The 17,872-nt window shown below is 41.6% G+C and overlaps 1 pseudogene; it reads left to right on the forward strand.

Annotated features, from left to right (window-relative positions):
* The first annotated feature begins 4,354 nt into the window (after positions 1–4,354).
* LOC147419229 (pentatricopeptide repeat-containing protein At3g09040, mitochondrial-like) lies at positions 4,355–6,564 on the forward strand (annotated as a pseudogene).
* Positions 6,565–17,872: the final 11,308 nt, after the last annotated feature.

The raw sequence follows: 17,872 nt of genomic DNA on the forward strand, positions 1-17,872 counted from the left end.
GGTTGTCTCCCATATTGGAATATTGTAGTTGACGATCGCCACAGGTCAAGTGCTCCACAAAGTAGATTTAGTGCCGAAGGGGTTGACACCATCACTTGCTAACCCAAGCCTCAAGTGTCGAGGCTCCAACCCAAAATCTAGCCATTGAGTTTTGATGTACCTCCATGAAGGTGAATCGGCAAGGACACGCATCATTCCATCATTTGAGCGGTGGTTGGCGTGCCACGTGAGAAACTCCACGGTAGACCTGCTTTTAAACATGTGTTGAATGCAAGGAATTAATGAAAAATGTCTCAATACCTTGCGGGGTAGGTGCACCCCACTCACTTCAGTACTATATCGTGCTTCCCCGCACACATGACATGAGGTAGCATGTGCGTGCTCATTGTGGTATAGCATGCAATCGTTGACGCACGCATGGATGCGTCCTACTTCGTTCCAAGTGCAGTGATATACGATCTAGCTCGTTGATGGTCTAAAGGCATGTGGTGATCTTTTGGTAGCATTTTGCCCATCAAACTACAACAAACAGGCAAATTAATACAATTGCAAGGAGGAGGCACCATAAAGCGAGAGATATGTATAAAAGACCATATTTCAAACTTATCCAAGGAGTGCATCGACACTTGCATTGCATCAACCAAATTCTGCTTGCAAGTTGAGGACTTCCAACAATGCCCGGAGCACCGAGTGCTGTACACCGTCATAAAGAGGTGTTCGGGCACTCGTCATCACTCTGTCCTTCGTTGCTGCTTCCCGTTGATGGCTGCCAATCCTCCTCGCACACATCACGTTCATGAGCCAGTAACTCATCACACATATCAAACATGTGTTCATCCTCTACCTCAAAGTGCGATTGAGACACCACAGGAGCTGTCGAAGTAGAGCTAGTGGGAGGATCACCATGCAATGCACCCAATTCGTCCAATAGCTCTTGCCTCTTCCGTTCGGCCTTGCGCACCGGCACATCACCACCGAACATAGACCAATGGGGCACCTCCTCAAGCAATGGGTGAGTGGGGCTCTCATCTCTCCGAGTGCTTTTTTGAGGATGCCAAAGCCCTTCGTTCTCCACGTGCTCCAATGCAATGCGCTTTAAGCGAGGGATTGTCCTTTTGCACTAGATGCAAGGACAAGGGAGTTTGTCCTTGAGCAACCGATTTATTCAGGGCCTCTAGGGAGGCCACAATCATCTCAGTCAACGTCCTATACACGCGCAAAATAGAGAGGATGTTTAATTCAAAACATTTATATTTAGTCATATGTGTCCTAGAAAATAAATAATTAATTAGAAAAAATTATATATTTCAATTAAAAATTAGAAATGACTATAAATTCAAAGAGAATAAAGTGCAATCAGTGTTATATTTCTTTTAAAATAAAGTACAATCGGTGTGCGCATTTAATGGGTTAATTTTTTAATCGCAAATATCTAAAAGTACTTACAAAATGCACTTTAAAAACGTCTAAAAGTACTACAAAAATAAGTACTCATAAAAAAATCAAAAGTCCTCATCAAGAAACTCAAAAGGCTAAAAAAGAAAATTAATAATATCTAAGGGTAGAGGGGGTGGTTTGTACCCCCCCCCCCCCTCCTCTGCTACCTCGGATACGTTTGTATTCGTTTCAAATGACGTTGCTCGATAATATCCGCGGTAATGGACACGGTAATATCCACGATAATAGCTGCGGTAATATCCGCGATAATAGTCCCGGTAATGACTAGCACCTAAAAAAGGAAGAAGGACAGAGTATACCGTGTTTTTGCGACATACTCTACCCTCTTCCTCTCCGCCATCGCGCCTGCTCCAAGCTCCCTCCTACCTAATCCACCTCCCACACCCTCTCTCTCTCCCCCCCTTGTGCATCTTTCTCCACCTTCTCCCTCACACAAGCACAACACACACACACACACACACACACACACATTTACATGCATAAATGTAGAAACAAAGTGAGAAAGAGAGAGAGAGAGAGAGAGAGAGAGAGAGAGAGAGAGATAGAGAGAGAGAGAGAGACATACCCACAAGAAAAGGTGTGCAAATGTAACAAAGCTTTGTATGGGTTGAAACAATCTCCTCATGCTTGGTATGAGAAGGGTGACACTCGTTTGGTCAAACGAGGCTTTTGTAACAGTCCAACAGAAAGCACATTGTATGTAAATTGTGAGGGTGATGCACTTCTCATTGTGGTTCTTTATGTGGATGATTTGTTGATCATTAGACCAAATGAGAGACATATTGCTAAATTTAAGGCTGATTTGAATGCTACTTTCAGGATGAAATATTTGGGGCTGTTGCATCTTTACTTGGGTATACAGTTTAAGCAATGTGATGGTGGTATTGCCCTGTGTCAGAAAAGTTACATAGAGACATTGCTATGTAAGTTTGGGCTTAAGGATTGCAAACCTATTGCCACTCCCATGGAGCAGGTTTGAAATTGAGTCTTCATGATGTTGGTGATCCTGCAGATGTCACTCTTAACCAAACTAATGTTGGATGCCTCATTTATGTATGCAACACGAGGCCAAATATTGAGTTTGCAGTCTCACAGGTCAGCAGATTTATGCATAGCCCAGTGTCTAAGCGTTGGCAGGTTGTCAAGAGGATTTTCCGCTACTTGAGTGGCACTTTACATCTTGGCTTGTTTTATCCCAAGGGGGGATCATTCCCGCCAAACTTACATGCTTTTTCGAACTCAGATTGGGCTAGTTATTTTGACATGCGAGTGTCCACAACTAGTTTTTGTTTCATGCTTGGCAGCTCATGCATATCATGGTTAAGCAAAGAAGCAACCTACTGTGGCCACTTCCAGTTGTGAGGCTGAGTACAAGGCAGTCTTCACAGCTACGGTTGAGTGTGTATGGATCAGACGCCTTATGGCTGATTTGGGTGTTGGACAGGACACTGCCAACACTATCTACACTAGTAGTCAGAGTGCATTGGCAGTTGCAAGGAACCCAGTTTTTCATGCTCGCACAAAGCACATTGAGGTGCATTACCACTATGTCAGGGAGAGGCTCTCAGCAGGAGAGATCAATTTGGCTTATGTGCCATGTAGGACAACCTTGAAGATCTTTTCACAAAGGCACTGTCTCATGAGAAGTTCGAAGCTTTCCGCAAATCTTTGGGCTTATTCCCCTTTGTGGACTGATCATGTCATCAGGGCATGGCACTTCCCTTTACTCATGTGGCCAGCTCTCATTCATTGCATCACTCCAGAAGGGATTTGTTACCATATACATGTGGTAGTGATGTGTGTGAACACACTTAGGACCATCGGTGCATTTTTTCCCTCACTAGGAGGTTTTTTCCCCCATGCATTGTATATACGCCCATCATTCTAGGGCAATCTATCTTTCCATTTCACACTAAGTAATACACTCTCTATTGTGTGCCTTGAGCTTCCTTCGTCTTCTACAAGCTGTGTGTGTTTTCTTGAAACCCTAATTCCAACACAGAGCATGATGAGGGGTCAAAAGGAACGGGTTCTTCTTTTCTGATTAGATTGATTACAAGATATACCCAACCTGGTTGTGACAAGAAAGCTCTGGGCTATTTTTACCAGATGCGAAGGAAAGGCGTGTTTCTAATTGAAATCACCTACGCTTCCACCTCAAAGGCTTGTGGCCTTATATGAGATCTTCAAACACAATTCATTTTCTCAATTTTTGATTAGCAAAATCCAAGGAACAAGCAATATTCAAAACACATGTCAAGCATACACAAGCAGATCATGATAAGGGGTTAAAAGCAATGGGTTTTTCTTTTTTGACCAGACTGATTGTAGGATATACCCAACCTGGTTGTGGCAAGAAAGCTCACCAGATGCAACAAGAAGGCCTATCTCTAGTTGCCTACGCTTCCACCTCAAAGGTTGTGGCCTTATACAAGATCTTCAAACACAATTCATTTTCTCAATTTCCAATTAGCAAAATCCAAGGAACAAGCAATATTTGGAACACAAGTCAAGCATAAACAAGTAGAGCATGATGAGGAGTTAAAAGGAACTGGTTTCACTTTTCTAATTGCAGGATATACCCAACTTGGTTATGGCAAGAAAGCTCTAGGCTGTTGTTACCAAATGCAAAGGGAAGACCTGACTCTAATTGCAATCACCTATGCTCCACCTCAAAGGCTTGTGGCCTTATACGAGATCTTCAAACACAATTCATTTTCTCAGTTTTTGATTAGTAAAATTTAGGGAACAAGCAATATTCAAAACATGAGTCAAGCATAGACAAGCAAATCATGATGAGGGGTTAAAAGCAACGGTTTTTTCATTTTTGAATGGATTGATTACAGGATATACCCAACTTGGTTGTGGCAAGAAAGCTTTGGGATGTTTTTACCCAATGCGAAGGGAAGGCCTATCTCTAGTTGCAATCACCTATGCTTCCACCTCGAAAGCTTGTGGCCTTACGCAGGACCTTTACATGTATGAAATCGTAAATCATGATGAGATTGCTAGCCAGCGGCTATCGGAGCAAGATGCCATGCTTGGCGGTGCTTTGATCTATATGTCAAATGTGGTGCCATCACGGTAGCACGAGAAGTTTTTGATGGGGATCCTCTCTAGGCTGTCATCTCTTGGAGTGAGTGGATTATAGGATATGGTCAGCCTGGTTGTGGCAAAGAAGCTATGGGCTATTTTTACCATATGCAAAGGGAAGGCTTGTCTCTAATTGCAATCACCTACACTTCTACCTCAAAGGCTTGTGGCCCATGCCAAGCTCGGTGAAAAGGAACAACTTTTTTCTCTTTATCATGAGATGCTCAACAAGAGAATGGGCACATGGTCCTTTATATGTAACAGTTCTTAAAGCATGCTCTACTATTGGAATCCCTTTAAAGACAAGCATGCAGGTGCATGCTCATACTATCATAAATGGTTTCTAGTCAAATGATTTTGTGGTGGTACGTTGCTTGACATGTATCTAAAGGCCCAAAAGCTTGATGTTGCCCAAGTTCTCTTCAATAGATTTCCACACAAAAATGTTGTGACATGGAATACATTGATCACAGGATACGCACATCATGGTCAAGCAGGGGAAGCACTTCATTGTGCAAAGAAAATGGAGTGGGAGGGTCTTCAACCGAACGAAGCCACCTTTGTTGCGCTTCTCAAATCATGCTCTAACATTGAAGCTAAAGAGTAGGACAAATGCGTACATGACCACATTATCAGAAGGAACCTAGATATCGCCCCATTTCTTGGAAGCTCCCTTGTTGACATGTATGGAAAGTGCAGCAACATGGAGGAGGCTCCTGCAGTATTTGACAGACTATTTTACAAAGATCGTGTATCATGGAGTGCCTTGATTTTCGGTTATGCACACAATAGACAGGGTGAGGAGGCTCTTATGTTGTTTGAAGGGATGATGCAGAGAGGAATAGAGCCAGATAGGGTTACATTTGTTTTCTTAAACAAGGGCATGTACCAACATTGTTTCTTCAAAACATGGAGAATCAATTCATGCACAGGTAATCGACAAGAGGCATATATCACACAAAAAGGTCAATTTTCTCAGATGCATTTGTGCTTTGCTGATTTGCCAGGTCTAGATTGACATACAATGTCGTGGCTGAAATGATGCATGCTTCCCTTGCAGTTCCTTGATGGCAGAGGGTTGTTTTCACTCCTTCTTGACCTTGATAATAGCTAGGATCACCCAAGGCTCCTTAATGAGCTTTAGAGCCAGCTTCAGAGCTGTATAGATGAGTGTACCACTTAGCTGAAGAAGCACTTCAGAAGTTCATATTATAAAATGATCTGGCAAAAAATATTACATTGGAAAATTCCTTGATACGCATGCATGCATCCTTTGGGAATCTTGCCCAGGCTAATCAATGTTTAAAAATTTTAGAGAAACATGCTGCTTCTACTTAGGTGCGATTATTTTGGCCCACACCAGGCTCGATGAAAAGGACCAAGATGTTTCTCTTTATCAAGGGATGCTCAAATTAGGAGTATTGGCAGATGGTCTTTTATATGTAAAAGCTCTTAAAGCATGCTCTGCTACTACTGGAATCCCTTTAGAGACTGGCATCCAGGTGCATGCTCATACCATCATGAATGGTTTTGAGTCAAATGGTTTTGTTGGTGGTACGTTGTTTGACATGTTTTTGAAGGCCCAAAAGCTTGATGTTTCCCGAGTGCTCTTTAGTATATTGCCACATGGAAATGTTGTAACATGGGCTACAGTGATCACAGGGTACGCACATCATGGTCAAGCAGAGGAAGCACTTCATTGTGCAAAGAAAATGGACGTTAACAAATGGTTTTGTTGGTGGTATTTTGGTTGACATATTTTTTAAGCCCCAAAATCTTGATGTTGCCCAAGTGCTCTTTAGTATATTGCCACATATAAATGTTGTAACACGGACAACACTAATCACAAGGTACGCACATCATGGTCAAGCAAAGGAAGCACTTCATTGTAAAAAGAAAATGGATGACAACCAAACAAAGTCACCTTTGTTGCACTTCTCAAAGCATGCTCTAGCATTGCAACTGAAGAGTGGGGCAAATGGGTACATGACCAAGTTATCGGAAGGGGCCTAGATATCGAGCCGTTTATTGGCAGCTCCCTTGATGACATGTATGGCAAGTGCAGCAACATGGAGGAGGCTCGTGCAGTATTTGATAGACTACATTGCAAAGATTGTATGTCATTAAGTACCCAAATTTCCGGTCATGCACACAATAGACAGGGTGAGGAGTCTCTTCAGCTGTTTGAAGGGATGGTGTAGAGAGAAATAGAGCCAGATAGGGTTACGTTTGTTTCTCTGATAAAGGCTTGGGCCAGCATTGTTTCTTTAAGACATGGAGAATCGATTCATCCATAGGTAATCGCCAAGGGGGGTGAATCTAATTTCCATATAGGTAATGCACTTATAAATATGTACACAAGTTGCGGGAGTCTAGAGGATGCTCACATGCTATTGCAACAGTTGCCAACAAGAAATGTTGTTACCTAGAGTGCGATAATTATTGGTTGTGCTATATATAGCAACTTCTCCTCGGCTTTTGGTTATTTTCAGAGCATGCTAGATTCAGTTTGTTCTCCGCTTTGCAGTCATGTAGGCTAGGCTGAGAAGGCATGTTGACATTTCAAGTCCATACGGAAGGACCATAATTTAGAACATTGGTGGATGTCCTTGGTAGAGCAAGACTTTTAAAGGAGGCAAAGGATTTTTTTTGGATATTATTAGATGGACCTCCTTGCTTGGTTCTTGTAATACACATAACAATGTGACATTAGGACAATTCTGCTTCGATCAGGTGCTCGATAAAGGCAGTTGTGCAACAGCTTTTACATTGATGTCTAGTTTCTATGCCAGTGCATGTATGGAAAAGGATGCAACAAGAGTACAAGACATGAAAATGTTCTCAGGAGTATGGAAAAAGCCAACCAACGCTTACATTGAGGTTGAGAATCATGTACATTTCTTCCTGGTTGGAGATCACAACCATCCACGATCAAATGATGTCTATGCTAAACTTAATTGCTTAAATGTAGCGAAGAGAGGGGTTGAGCATCAACATTCCACTACCATAGTTGCTAAAGACAAAGAAGATTATAATTGTGAGCATTCAGAGAAACTAGCCATAGCCTTTGGGCTCATAAGCACTCCTCAAGGCACAACCATCCAGGTAGGAAAAACTTGAGGGTATGTCTTGATTTCCATATAGTAACAAAGTTCATTTCCAAGGTGGAAATGTGGGAAATCATAATATCGGATTCCTATAGGGTTCACCAATTTAGGGATAGATTGTGTTGTTGCAATGGTTCGTGATTAATTTGTAAGTAATAGTTGTAGAGACTCCACTCAAAGCTACTTCAAATGATGCTACAAGCTTTATGTGAATGGTGTATCACCACCGAGATGAAGATTACCTAATCGCCTTCCCATGAGAGACATTTTAGATATGTAAGCAAGGTGAGGGTTTATAGATCGGGCTGCTACGACAAAGTTCTAGGCTGGTCACATATCTATAGAGTGCCCGATCTATGAGCCAAGGGAGTACGCAGAAAGATCGGATCTATCGGCAAGCACTGAAAAAGATATGTGACCCCGGAAATTGCAAAATCCATGCAACTACCCCCCATGCCACGAACCCATCGTGGATGCCCACTTTAATCAACAGACAAAAAACTACCATCCACATTGACTGACTCTCTCTCTCTCTCTCTCTCTCTCTCTCTCTCTCTCTCTCTCTCTCTCTCACACACACACACACACACACACACACACACACACACACACATTGTTTTATTATGCAGTTTAAAACTTACACACGATCCTATAAAAAATCTTTCCTAAGCATTGCCTGCAACTTGGTGTGCTTGACCATGCCATGATAGTTCTAACTATATTGTACTAGCAGTGTTTGAAAAAAACCATTTTTCATTTTCCTATCTGGCATAGGTTTTTCACGATTTCTAGTATTTGGCATTTGTGCTTTGCCCACAAAGGAATTTTTGGGTTTCAGAGAGGGAGCGCTATAACTTCACATTTTACCTAGTTTAGAGCTAAAAATTAAAGCATTTACACTAATTTTTCTAAGCTCATAATGTAGCTAGAAGTTTGCCATTCTCAACAGTTCAAAAAACAATTAACCTCTTTTCTTACACTCTCAACAAAATCATTTTACCACCCTCTCCACGATCTTGATGATGATAGAATGATAGAGCCACTTGTAGTCTTCCTTCATTGCCATCTTTTGGACATCATCAGATGAGCTTGAAGGAGCCTCTACCCTCAGGAGTGGTCGTGGTTGACCACATTAGACTAGTCCATTTATTAAAAACCATTTAAAATAGAAATCATCTCTGTCATCCATTTGGCATAGCCCTCATCAATTCTCAATGTATAATCAGCAAGAGCCTGTAAGTTGTCAGGAACCTTCATGAACGTCGACATTGCCTTCACCATATATCTGGTCTACAAGCATCTCTCTTGGTTATGTTATTGAAACGTACCTGCTTTTAGTGCATTCTGATTTTATTTAAATCACAAAATCACTACTAGATTTTGAGCTCAACTTACGAAAGCCGCCAAATTTTACACTGTAAAAGCCAACAAACAATTCTCAAAAAAAACTTTTCTCCACAAGCCTAAGTTTGAAGGTTTTTACACTAAATTACTCTAAATTTTGTAGAATTTCCCAGTGAGCGTCGTAGGAGAGGAACTCTCTCTCTCTCTTTTTGGGGGCCGCTCGATGCTCTAATCATAGATCCCACGCCCCCATGCCCGTGTCATATAGTCCTGAGGGAGGAAGGAGGGCTGATCTGCGGCCTGCTTTGCATTCTCTTCGATAGAAGAAGCCATCCTGTGTGCGTTAAGACGTACCAAACAATCATCGTTGGCAAGATCTGGTACCTGTCTGACGTGCCACTCGGAATCGAATGCGTTTCCGAGCCCCCCTCTCTCTCTCTCTCTCTCTCTCTCTCTCTCTCTAAGGTGGGCTCTAAGCACCCACTCTCTCTCCCTAAACCAGAGTCTAAGATGTTTGACAGATAGGTATTAGCTACATCGTTGTGGGATGACAAGGCCAAGAATTTGGCGTCCATAAGGCAGATGCTATCCTTCAAGTCCACATGGATTGCACACGCAAGGAAGGGAAAGAGAGACTGCACGAGTCTTTCTTCCTCCTGTGCAATGGAGGGCCTCACTGCAGGGAGCAGCCATGCATCGGCCTTTGCATGGAGAGTTTCACATGGTGGATGAGCGACCAGAGTGGCGAAACTTTGATGGTGAAGACCCAAGACACAACGACACCACATCTTGCCAGAGCAATCACCAAGTATCTGCCACAAAAGCTTGTGACTTGGGCCGAGGCGATGGAAGGCGATATGCACATGGACTTGCTTGGTGTAGGTGGGGAGTTTGTGTCTGATGCACACCTTGAAAAGGCACAAGTATGTGGTGATTTAAAATGTTCTCAAAACTTTCTGAGAAAAGGAGAAAGTTGCAAGACCCCGCAGATGGAAAACCATGGAATTCAGGCACACAGATGAGGGGGTATATGTTGAGTTCTTTTGTAACCCCAATGCATATGCAAATTTCTTCCAAGAAAAGGTGTTGATTACTGTTAATGATGAGAAGCTAAAGATTGTAACAGAGGCATAGCTTAGTTCAATAAAGGCAGAGGTAGAACAGTATGTCAAGGCTAAGGTTTAGGGGTCCGTTGCGGCCCCTATTGTTACCGCAATTTTTTTGTCAAAATGGATTTCTCATATGTGTATTTTACCTTCTCAACATACTTGGTATATGTGTATGCATCATCTTCTCACATAACCATCTGAGGCTTTTTTTATGCTTGTATGAAGTTGCAAGAATGTATGTAGGTGCCTCTGTTGTATGTCCTGAGAGAGCTCTTGTAAATTATGTCGTCTTTGTGCCTTTCTTTAGTGTGTTCATTCCTTAATTTGTGTTCTTTTTGGAGTGACTTATGAGTAGATAGCAAATCCAGAGCTAGGTTATGCCTTTTTTTGAACGCAGCAAGGTAAATGTAGAGAGCATGTTTTAATCCAAAAAAAGAGAGAGAGAGAGAGAGAGAGAGAGATTTCATCATCCATGTGTTGGATGACACCCGCCTTTTTGTGCAAGAGAATGCTGTTGACATGATTGTTGTGTTTCCATGGATGGTTGCACATGCTGGATTAGGTGTGGATACTTGGGGGCAATCATGGGTCTTGATTGAACCTTAGGGGATGCTCGCTGCGGACTCTACAGTCTCTGATACACTTTCTATGGTCCTATGAGAGAACTCACGACATCTGAAGAGCAATTGTTGTGCTCGTTAGTAGAGTCGGAATTCGACTTCCTCACTTGGGATTCAATGACTTGGTTGTTGCCTTCTATCGGGCCACATCTTTTCTTTGAGGGTGAGGACTCGGATCCCTGCTTTATGCTTACCATGACAGGCTATTTTAGAAGTAGCCTAGGTAAGATCCCATGATGGTTGCATAGGTAGAGGAGTGGCATAGAGATGAGGTTTTCATTGTGATGGTATCGATTTCAATTTGGAACATTTAGAGGGAACGTTGTCTTCATATTCATAGTCATACTCCACCATATCCACATCATTCTTTGTCCTTGATTTGGTTAAATATCATACGCCCTCTCAAATCAGAGTATGACATGAGTAGTGCTTCGCCCAGATCGTCCTAGAAGAGACACCATTCCTTTCTCTGGTAGTGAGGATGGACCAATTTATTTTATCAGTTTAATAGGAGGGCACATCAGATGGGCATATTCTCCAATAGTTTGGTTTATCCTACATTCTTTGCATCACCCACCATGATTTGTATTTTTAGTTAGCATGAGAGATGTTCATACTTTGTACTCTCACAACTTGTATCCCAAAGATTAGGTCACATTGCCACTCTTGGGAATCATTTACTCAATAATACAGCCATGTGTTTGTCCCAAAACCGGTGGGGTGTGTGTGTGTGTGTGTGTGGGGGGGGGGGGGGGGGGGGGGGGGGGGGGGGTTGATCAAAGTTTTACAAAATTTCTTGAATTCAAAGCACTTACATTTAGGGGTAAACCTTGAAGTGAGGAACTCAGTAGAGTAGACAAAGTTCTTCATTGGTGGATCTTACTTCCAACCGATAGTGATGCATTGCAACATACTATCACTTCCCAAGATAGATTTAAATACATGTTTGAAGATTGATTTGGGAGGAAAGAAATCCAAAATTTTGTTAACAAAAAGGCAGTGAGCAAGCCTTGCTACATTCTTGTCCACTTTTAGTAAAACGCGCTTTCCAGTAGGTGTAGCTCTCATCTGAAAACTACAAAAGATCAGAAGTAAAACATTTGTCAAACAAGGAGGCCTCTCCCTCTTACAAAGCTTCTAGATTTCCCTTTCCCCTCTAAAAAGTCAAGAAGAGGAGAGGGAGTCAAAAAGGAAGTGACAGACTGAGATCCTACACTAGACAGTAGTGGTCTCTTCAGAGAGGGAGATCTTCAAGGTATAAGGAAGGCGTAAGAAGTGAAAGGATATGTTTTACCCCTTTAGTTGTGCTAACATTTGAGAGAGAGCCCAAGCTCATCATTTTTAGCTCATTTAGAGTGTTATACATACAAATCTTGAAGTGTAAATATGTTATCTATGCCCTGACTATCTCTCAGGCATGTCCACCCAACCAAGAGCAGATCAAGGGGAGGTAGTATTCCTTTGCATGAGTTGGAAAGAGGTCAAAGAGGTGGTTCAATATTTACCACACTGAGTGGTCAAACTAGAGAATGTTGTTTTCACAGTTTGCCTTGGGATCCAATGACTTGCAAGCACAATTGATGTATGGCATGTAAATGTTCCAAATCGCTCCACAGTAGAAATCATTGTTATGTTTGTCAAAGGTCATGGTAACTTTTGCACGAGCATAAATGCATGCCATTACCGCACATCTTTCAGAGTTCAAAAAATTCATACTGAAAGAAGCCTTGATCAATTCTCCTTTGTCCAAGTATTGTTCTCCTTTGATAATGTCTAGTTTGGAATCTTCACTAATGGAAGTTGGGAGTCCTGCAAGGTATACCCAAGTATCTATGGAAATAGGGGCCACAAAGGCTTTATTTTGAAGTTCCCACAACTGGTGTTGATGTGCCATGCCTTCTATTTCAATCTATCTGGATGGCAGAAAGGGAAAGATCTTATAAACCCTAGGGACCAGGTCCATCAACGACTCTTTACTGGTACAGCAAAGTCCTGCTTGAAACCCTTTGACTGCTTCCACAGCTGCTGGATTGCGAAAGAACAATCCTTTGGGGGTTTTCTCTGAGACGGGGGTTTGAGAGAGGGCAAAGGCTATTGTAAGCCCGCATAGCTCCCTGAGGTAGTTGGAAAGCTCAGCACCTAAAGAAGAAAACTGCACCAAGTCATCTTTGTGCCCATGTTATGTGGCTGTTAGGTTGTCAATCCTGCTTTGTAGATATTTGAGTCCTTCTTTCTCATTTGCATCAAGTTTGGCCAGCACCAAGACCCAATCATTGAAGGAAAGTAAGAGTGTGATAGAGTCACGTGAGGAATTTTCCAAAAAAAATGAGCTATCATTCAAGAGGAGTATTGCCTCAAGTTTAGAGATCATTTTTATCACAAATAGGGAGGCAAGTGAGAGAAGCTGGGTTGAAAGGTCAAGTCCAGTAGATACCAAGGCCATCTGAAGCCAGCAACTAAACAGAATAAGTAATTTTGGAAGGGAGGACATCCTTAAACCAACCTAAACAAAGTCATAATGGTTGTGTGGCACCCCCCCATCCAAGGATATCTAGATAAACTAGATGTCTATGGAAGAAGTATTATAGCCCAAATTCTCGTGTTCAAGTGCACTATGTGCCTTTGTCCACCCATGTACGTAGTAGGAGAGAGAGTTTCTTATATACATAGGCTAAAATAGCACATGAGAGTTCATCAGAAATTCAAGAACCATAGACCACAACATCCATTTTAAGTAGACATATCTATTTAGTCATTCACACTAAAAGATACATATGTCTAATGTGCAGGCTAGACCTTAATTTCTCTATGGTCCTGCTAGAGAAAAGGGAAAAGTGAGAGAGAGAGAGAGAGAGAGAGAGAGAGAGAGAGAAGTATAGTTGCATCATTGCCAATTGTCCAAATGGCACTCGGGGAAGTCTTAAGGGAATTTAAAAATACGACACCGTGACATACAACCACACCTTGAAAGTTTATGAAAGTTATGAGAGAGAGAGAGAGAGATAGATAGATAGATTTTATTATTCTCCTTGGAGGTCAAATATGACCTATGGGACCAAAGTTACATGTGATGTAGTATGTGTATGGCTGATGACTGACGCTCGATGCTCCAAAATTGTGGTGATGAGAGTTGCAATGGAGAGCCCACACTGTGGCCGGGAGAGGAAAGTGTGTAGGTCTAAGCCACGGCTGAAAATGTAAGAGAAGAAAGTTCGGATGTGACCAAAAGATGAGCACTCTAGTAGTGTGTGGTACTCAGACTCTCGACCTTGCAGTGAGCATAATGTGCACAATTGATTTGACTCTTCTCCATTGCCCCAATGCAATGTCTCACATTGAAGGAAATGGGAGCTAAGTCAAATGGCTTCGATAGTGCGTATCGCCGACAAGGGGATAGGCTCAAGCATGTAAGTGTGAGTACGGTTTTCTCTTTCAGCGAAGAACATGATTTTGTAGTTAGGGAAAATATGGGTGGTGTAATGTATGAAGCGTGACCCACCGGATTTCTCCCAAGCAGTAAAACATTGGCATTGTAGAAAAGCTTCATTCACTTGGGAGTCAATTGAAGCATCATGTAGCAAGTGTAATGCATCCCATCTCCCAAACCACTTCTTTATGTCTTGCATTCATCCCGTGCTCAAGATCTTGCTTTTATGCGTTTTTTGAACTTTTTTGTTTGCTTCCCATGCAATTGTAGGAAGTCGATGTGAGGGGTTTTGATGCATCTTTATCATGTACTCCACAACCCTTTCCATGCCCATAACCTCAATTGGAAGAGATCCTGACTCAAGAAGTAGGAGCATATATGGTGTTTGTGTCTTAACTTGGAGAAAGTTTGTAAGAAAACGCTTTTGGACATTCTCAAACTCTTTCCAAGTAGACTTTGAGATGCTCCCGTCCCACACTTCAACTCCATAAAAAGAACCGGTGTCACCAATGCATCAAAAAGATACTCCTTGAGAACCCAACACTTGATGTTTCCCACATTACACATGTTCTCAAATGCATAATATGCTCTCTTTCCCGCTTCCAAACGACGCATAGCACATTCATGCCACTTGTGATTGAAAGGAACCTCAAGGCCAAGGTACTTAAAGCTATCAACAACTTCAAGTGTCTCATTGTTGTACACAATGCATGGCTTCTCCTTATGGTTGGTTTTCACAAGCATAACTTTTGTTTTGGATTCATTCACAATCAGCCCACTATGCAAGCAAAAGTTCTCAAGGACAACCATAAGCTTTTGTGCATCTTCTAAAGTGTGTGCTTGAAGCACTACATCATCCGCATACAACAAAAGCATGATTACCGCATTGCAAATAGTGACCTCTTCAATGCCTTCTTCTTGCATAAATTCAAGTACCATTTGTTCCAATTGATTGATGCATAGACCAAAGAGAGTTGGTGACAACGGACATCCTTGTTTAACCCCAATAGTGCTTACAAAAATTTCTTGAAATTTCTCTTCCCATGCGCAATTGACAAATCACCTTCTCATAGATTTGAGAAACCGTAAGCATAAACTGACTTGGCACTTGGAGTTCTTCCATCCTTCCCCACAAATTGTTACATGGAATCATATCAAAGGCTTTCTTAAAGTCGACAAAACAACAATACAATCGCTTGCCTTTCAATTGACTTTCCTCCACGAGAACACGAAGAGTGACAAGATGATCAATGGTGCTATGGCATTGACAAAAACCCGCTTGTCCTTTTGTGCGCTTGTCATTCTCTTCAGCCCAATCACTCAAGTTTATCTCCATTATGCACCCAAACAACTTTTCCATAGGAGACCCAATGATTATAGTTTGGTAGTTGTTTACATTTTTTACATCCCCTCCTTTATGGAAAGGCTTAACCCAATTAGTACTCCAATCATAAGGCATTCCATGTTAAATTGCAAGGTTGAACATATCACACATCCAGTCATGGTCCATTTGATCATCTCCGCCTTGATACCTTGAAGATCTCCAGCTTTGCAAGTGGCAAAACTCTTTATGTGATAGATGATGGCTTCGGAGAGTAGCATATAGTCAATCACACTTTTCCCATTATGTTTCCTACATGTAAATCCATTGGTTCCACTCCATAAAGATACAACATTGGCAATAAGCATACCCGTGCTTTTACACATGTGTAAAAGTAACTTTTCATAGTGATCTGGCTCTTTTTCATCCATTGAAGTACAATCATACAAGTGAACTTCCTCCAACTCTCTTGAGATGTATGGAATATCAAATTGTTGAGTATCATGTTGCAATGTTTTTGTGCGAGCATTCATATCCCCAAATAAAATAACATCACCTTCACCTTTGAAATAAGCAATGTCCTCTTCTAAATCAAAAAATGATTGATTTCTATCCATGCAAGCATAAAAGGTGGAATCATGATGAGGAATGTAGCAACCGACTACAAAAATGGGTGCTCTTTTTGGTGTCATAATTTTCATCCATATATAACGTTTGTACTTGTCATCTTTCACAATTGATACAAAGTATTCCAATCCTTTCATAACCATACATGCTATCCCTCCTTGCCCTCTTCGTTGCTTGAGATTCTTTGACCACATCAATGAATGTACATTGTAATCCTCCAAGCCGTTAATCCTTTGTGTATCATGCTCCTAAGTTTCAACAAGAAGTACAACATCGGCTTTGCATGTTAGTTCATCAATGACAACCTCGGTATTCCATGGGTATCCATTACAATTCCAAAATCGTATTTTCAATTGTAACTCGGTCTCATAGGTCACGCATCCCTATTTGCTCGAGGGACTTACCTCCTCCTTGGGCACATTTTCTTCGTGAGAGATCTCCTTGTTCTCCTTATTCTTTTCCTCATATGCCTTGCGACACATATTTTGTTGCTTAATAGTGCAATATTCACATACAAAATATTTTGTATCTCTCAAATAGATCCGACTATTATCAAGGATAATCTTTCATTTAGTCTCATTTGGCATGGTGCATACAATTGGTCGTTCTCCAGAGAGAGAGAGAATTTGCAACACATTGCCAATTGTCCAAATGGCATGCGGGGAAGTCTTGAAGAAACTCAAAGATACGCCACCGCGCCATACAGCCACATCTTGAAAGTTACTTATATACATAGGCTAAAGTAGCATATGAGGCTTCATAAAAAATTCAAGAACCATAGACCACAACATCCATTTCAAATAGACATATCTATTTAGTCATTCACACTAAAAGATACGTTTGTCTAATGTGTAGGCCAGATCTTAGTTTCTCTGGGGTCCTGCTAGAGAAAAGGGAAAAGTGACAGCACGTCCTTCCTTTAGCAAAGCCAGAGAGAGAGCACCCTTACCTGAATCTACAGTAAGAAAACAATCAATAGACTAGTTTCCAAATAGCATTACATGTAACTAGGGTGATTCTAGTTGCCATCCGTGTCACCCTAACCTATACTACAAGAGGAGAATGCTGTAAAAGGTGGAAGAATCTAACAAGGATAAGTCTATTAATCCTTTTGGGACAGGTTAATCCCGCCAGGTTTCCTTGATAACGACATTCATCCCAGCTAAATCATGCATCCAACATGGTATCCTTGTACCAATAGTTACCATGCATAGACCATGCACGCCCATTTCCTGAGTTTAGTCGCTACTCCATACCTTTAGAGAAGAAATTAAAACATCAACTAATTGTTTTGGTACCTCAGATGGTCCAATCGCATTGTTCATCGCCATGGTAGAGTGGTTTGAAACTTCAAACTTCTAAGTTCAATGCTGGTATATCCTACTTACCCACTCACTTAGGGACGAAGAAGGACGTGTAAATTTAATACTTAAAATGATTTACTTACTTAGCAAGGCTCTCACACAAAAGAAGCCCTTACTATGCTTATAGACTAAGCAATTACTGTTAGGAAATATTGAAATGGAAACTAAGTGAGCTCAAAATAATGAGCTCACATTTAAGTACTGCTTCTCCTCCATCTTGCTCAGAGTATCTTACTCTATTCTGCATCAAGAGTGCCCTAGTTCAGGAATGTGCACCATGCTATTAAGGTGGACTGCTCACAAATTTTCAGGCATCTGTCACCTATTTCATCTACCTTAAAGATGCTATGACTGCGTTGTCATGCCTATCTTAACTGCCCATGTCTCCTCGCCTACAAAAGG

The sequence above is a fragment of the Adiantum capillus-veneris genome, chromosome 29 (assembly GCF_014529385.1).
Source record: "Adiantum capillus-veneris isolate H3 chromosome 29, ASM1452938v2, whole genome shotgun sequence".
Taxonomy (NCBI): Eukaryota; Viridiplantae; Streptophyta; class Polypodiopsida; order Polypodiales; family Pteridaceae; genus Adiantum; species Adiantum capillus-veneris.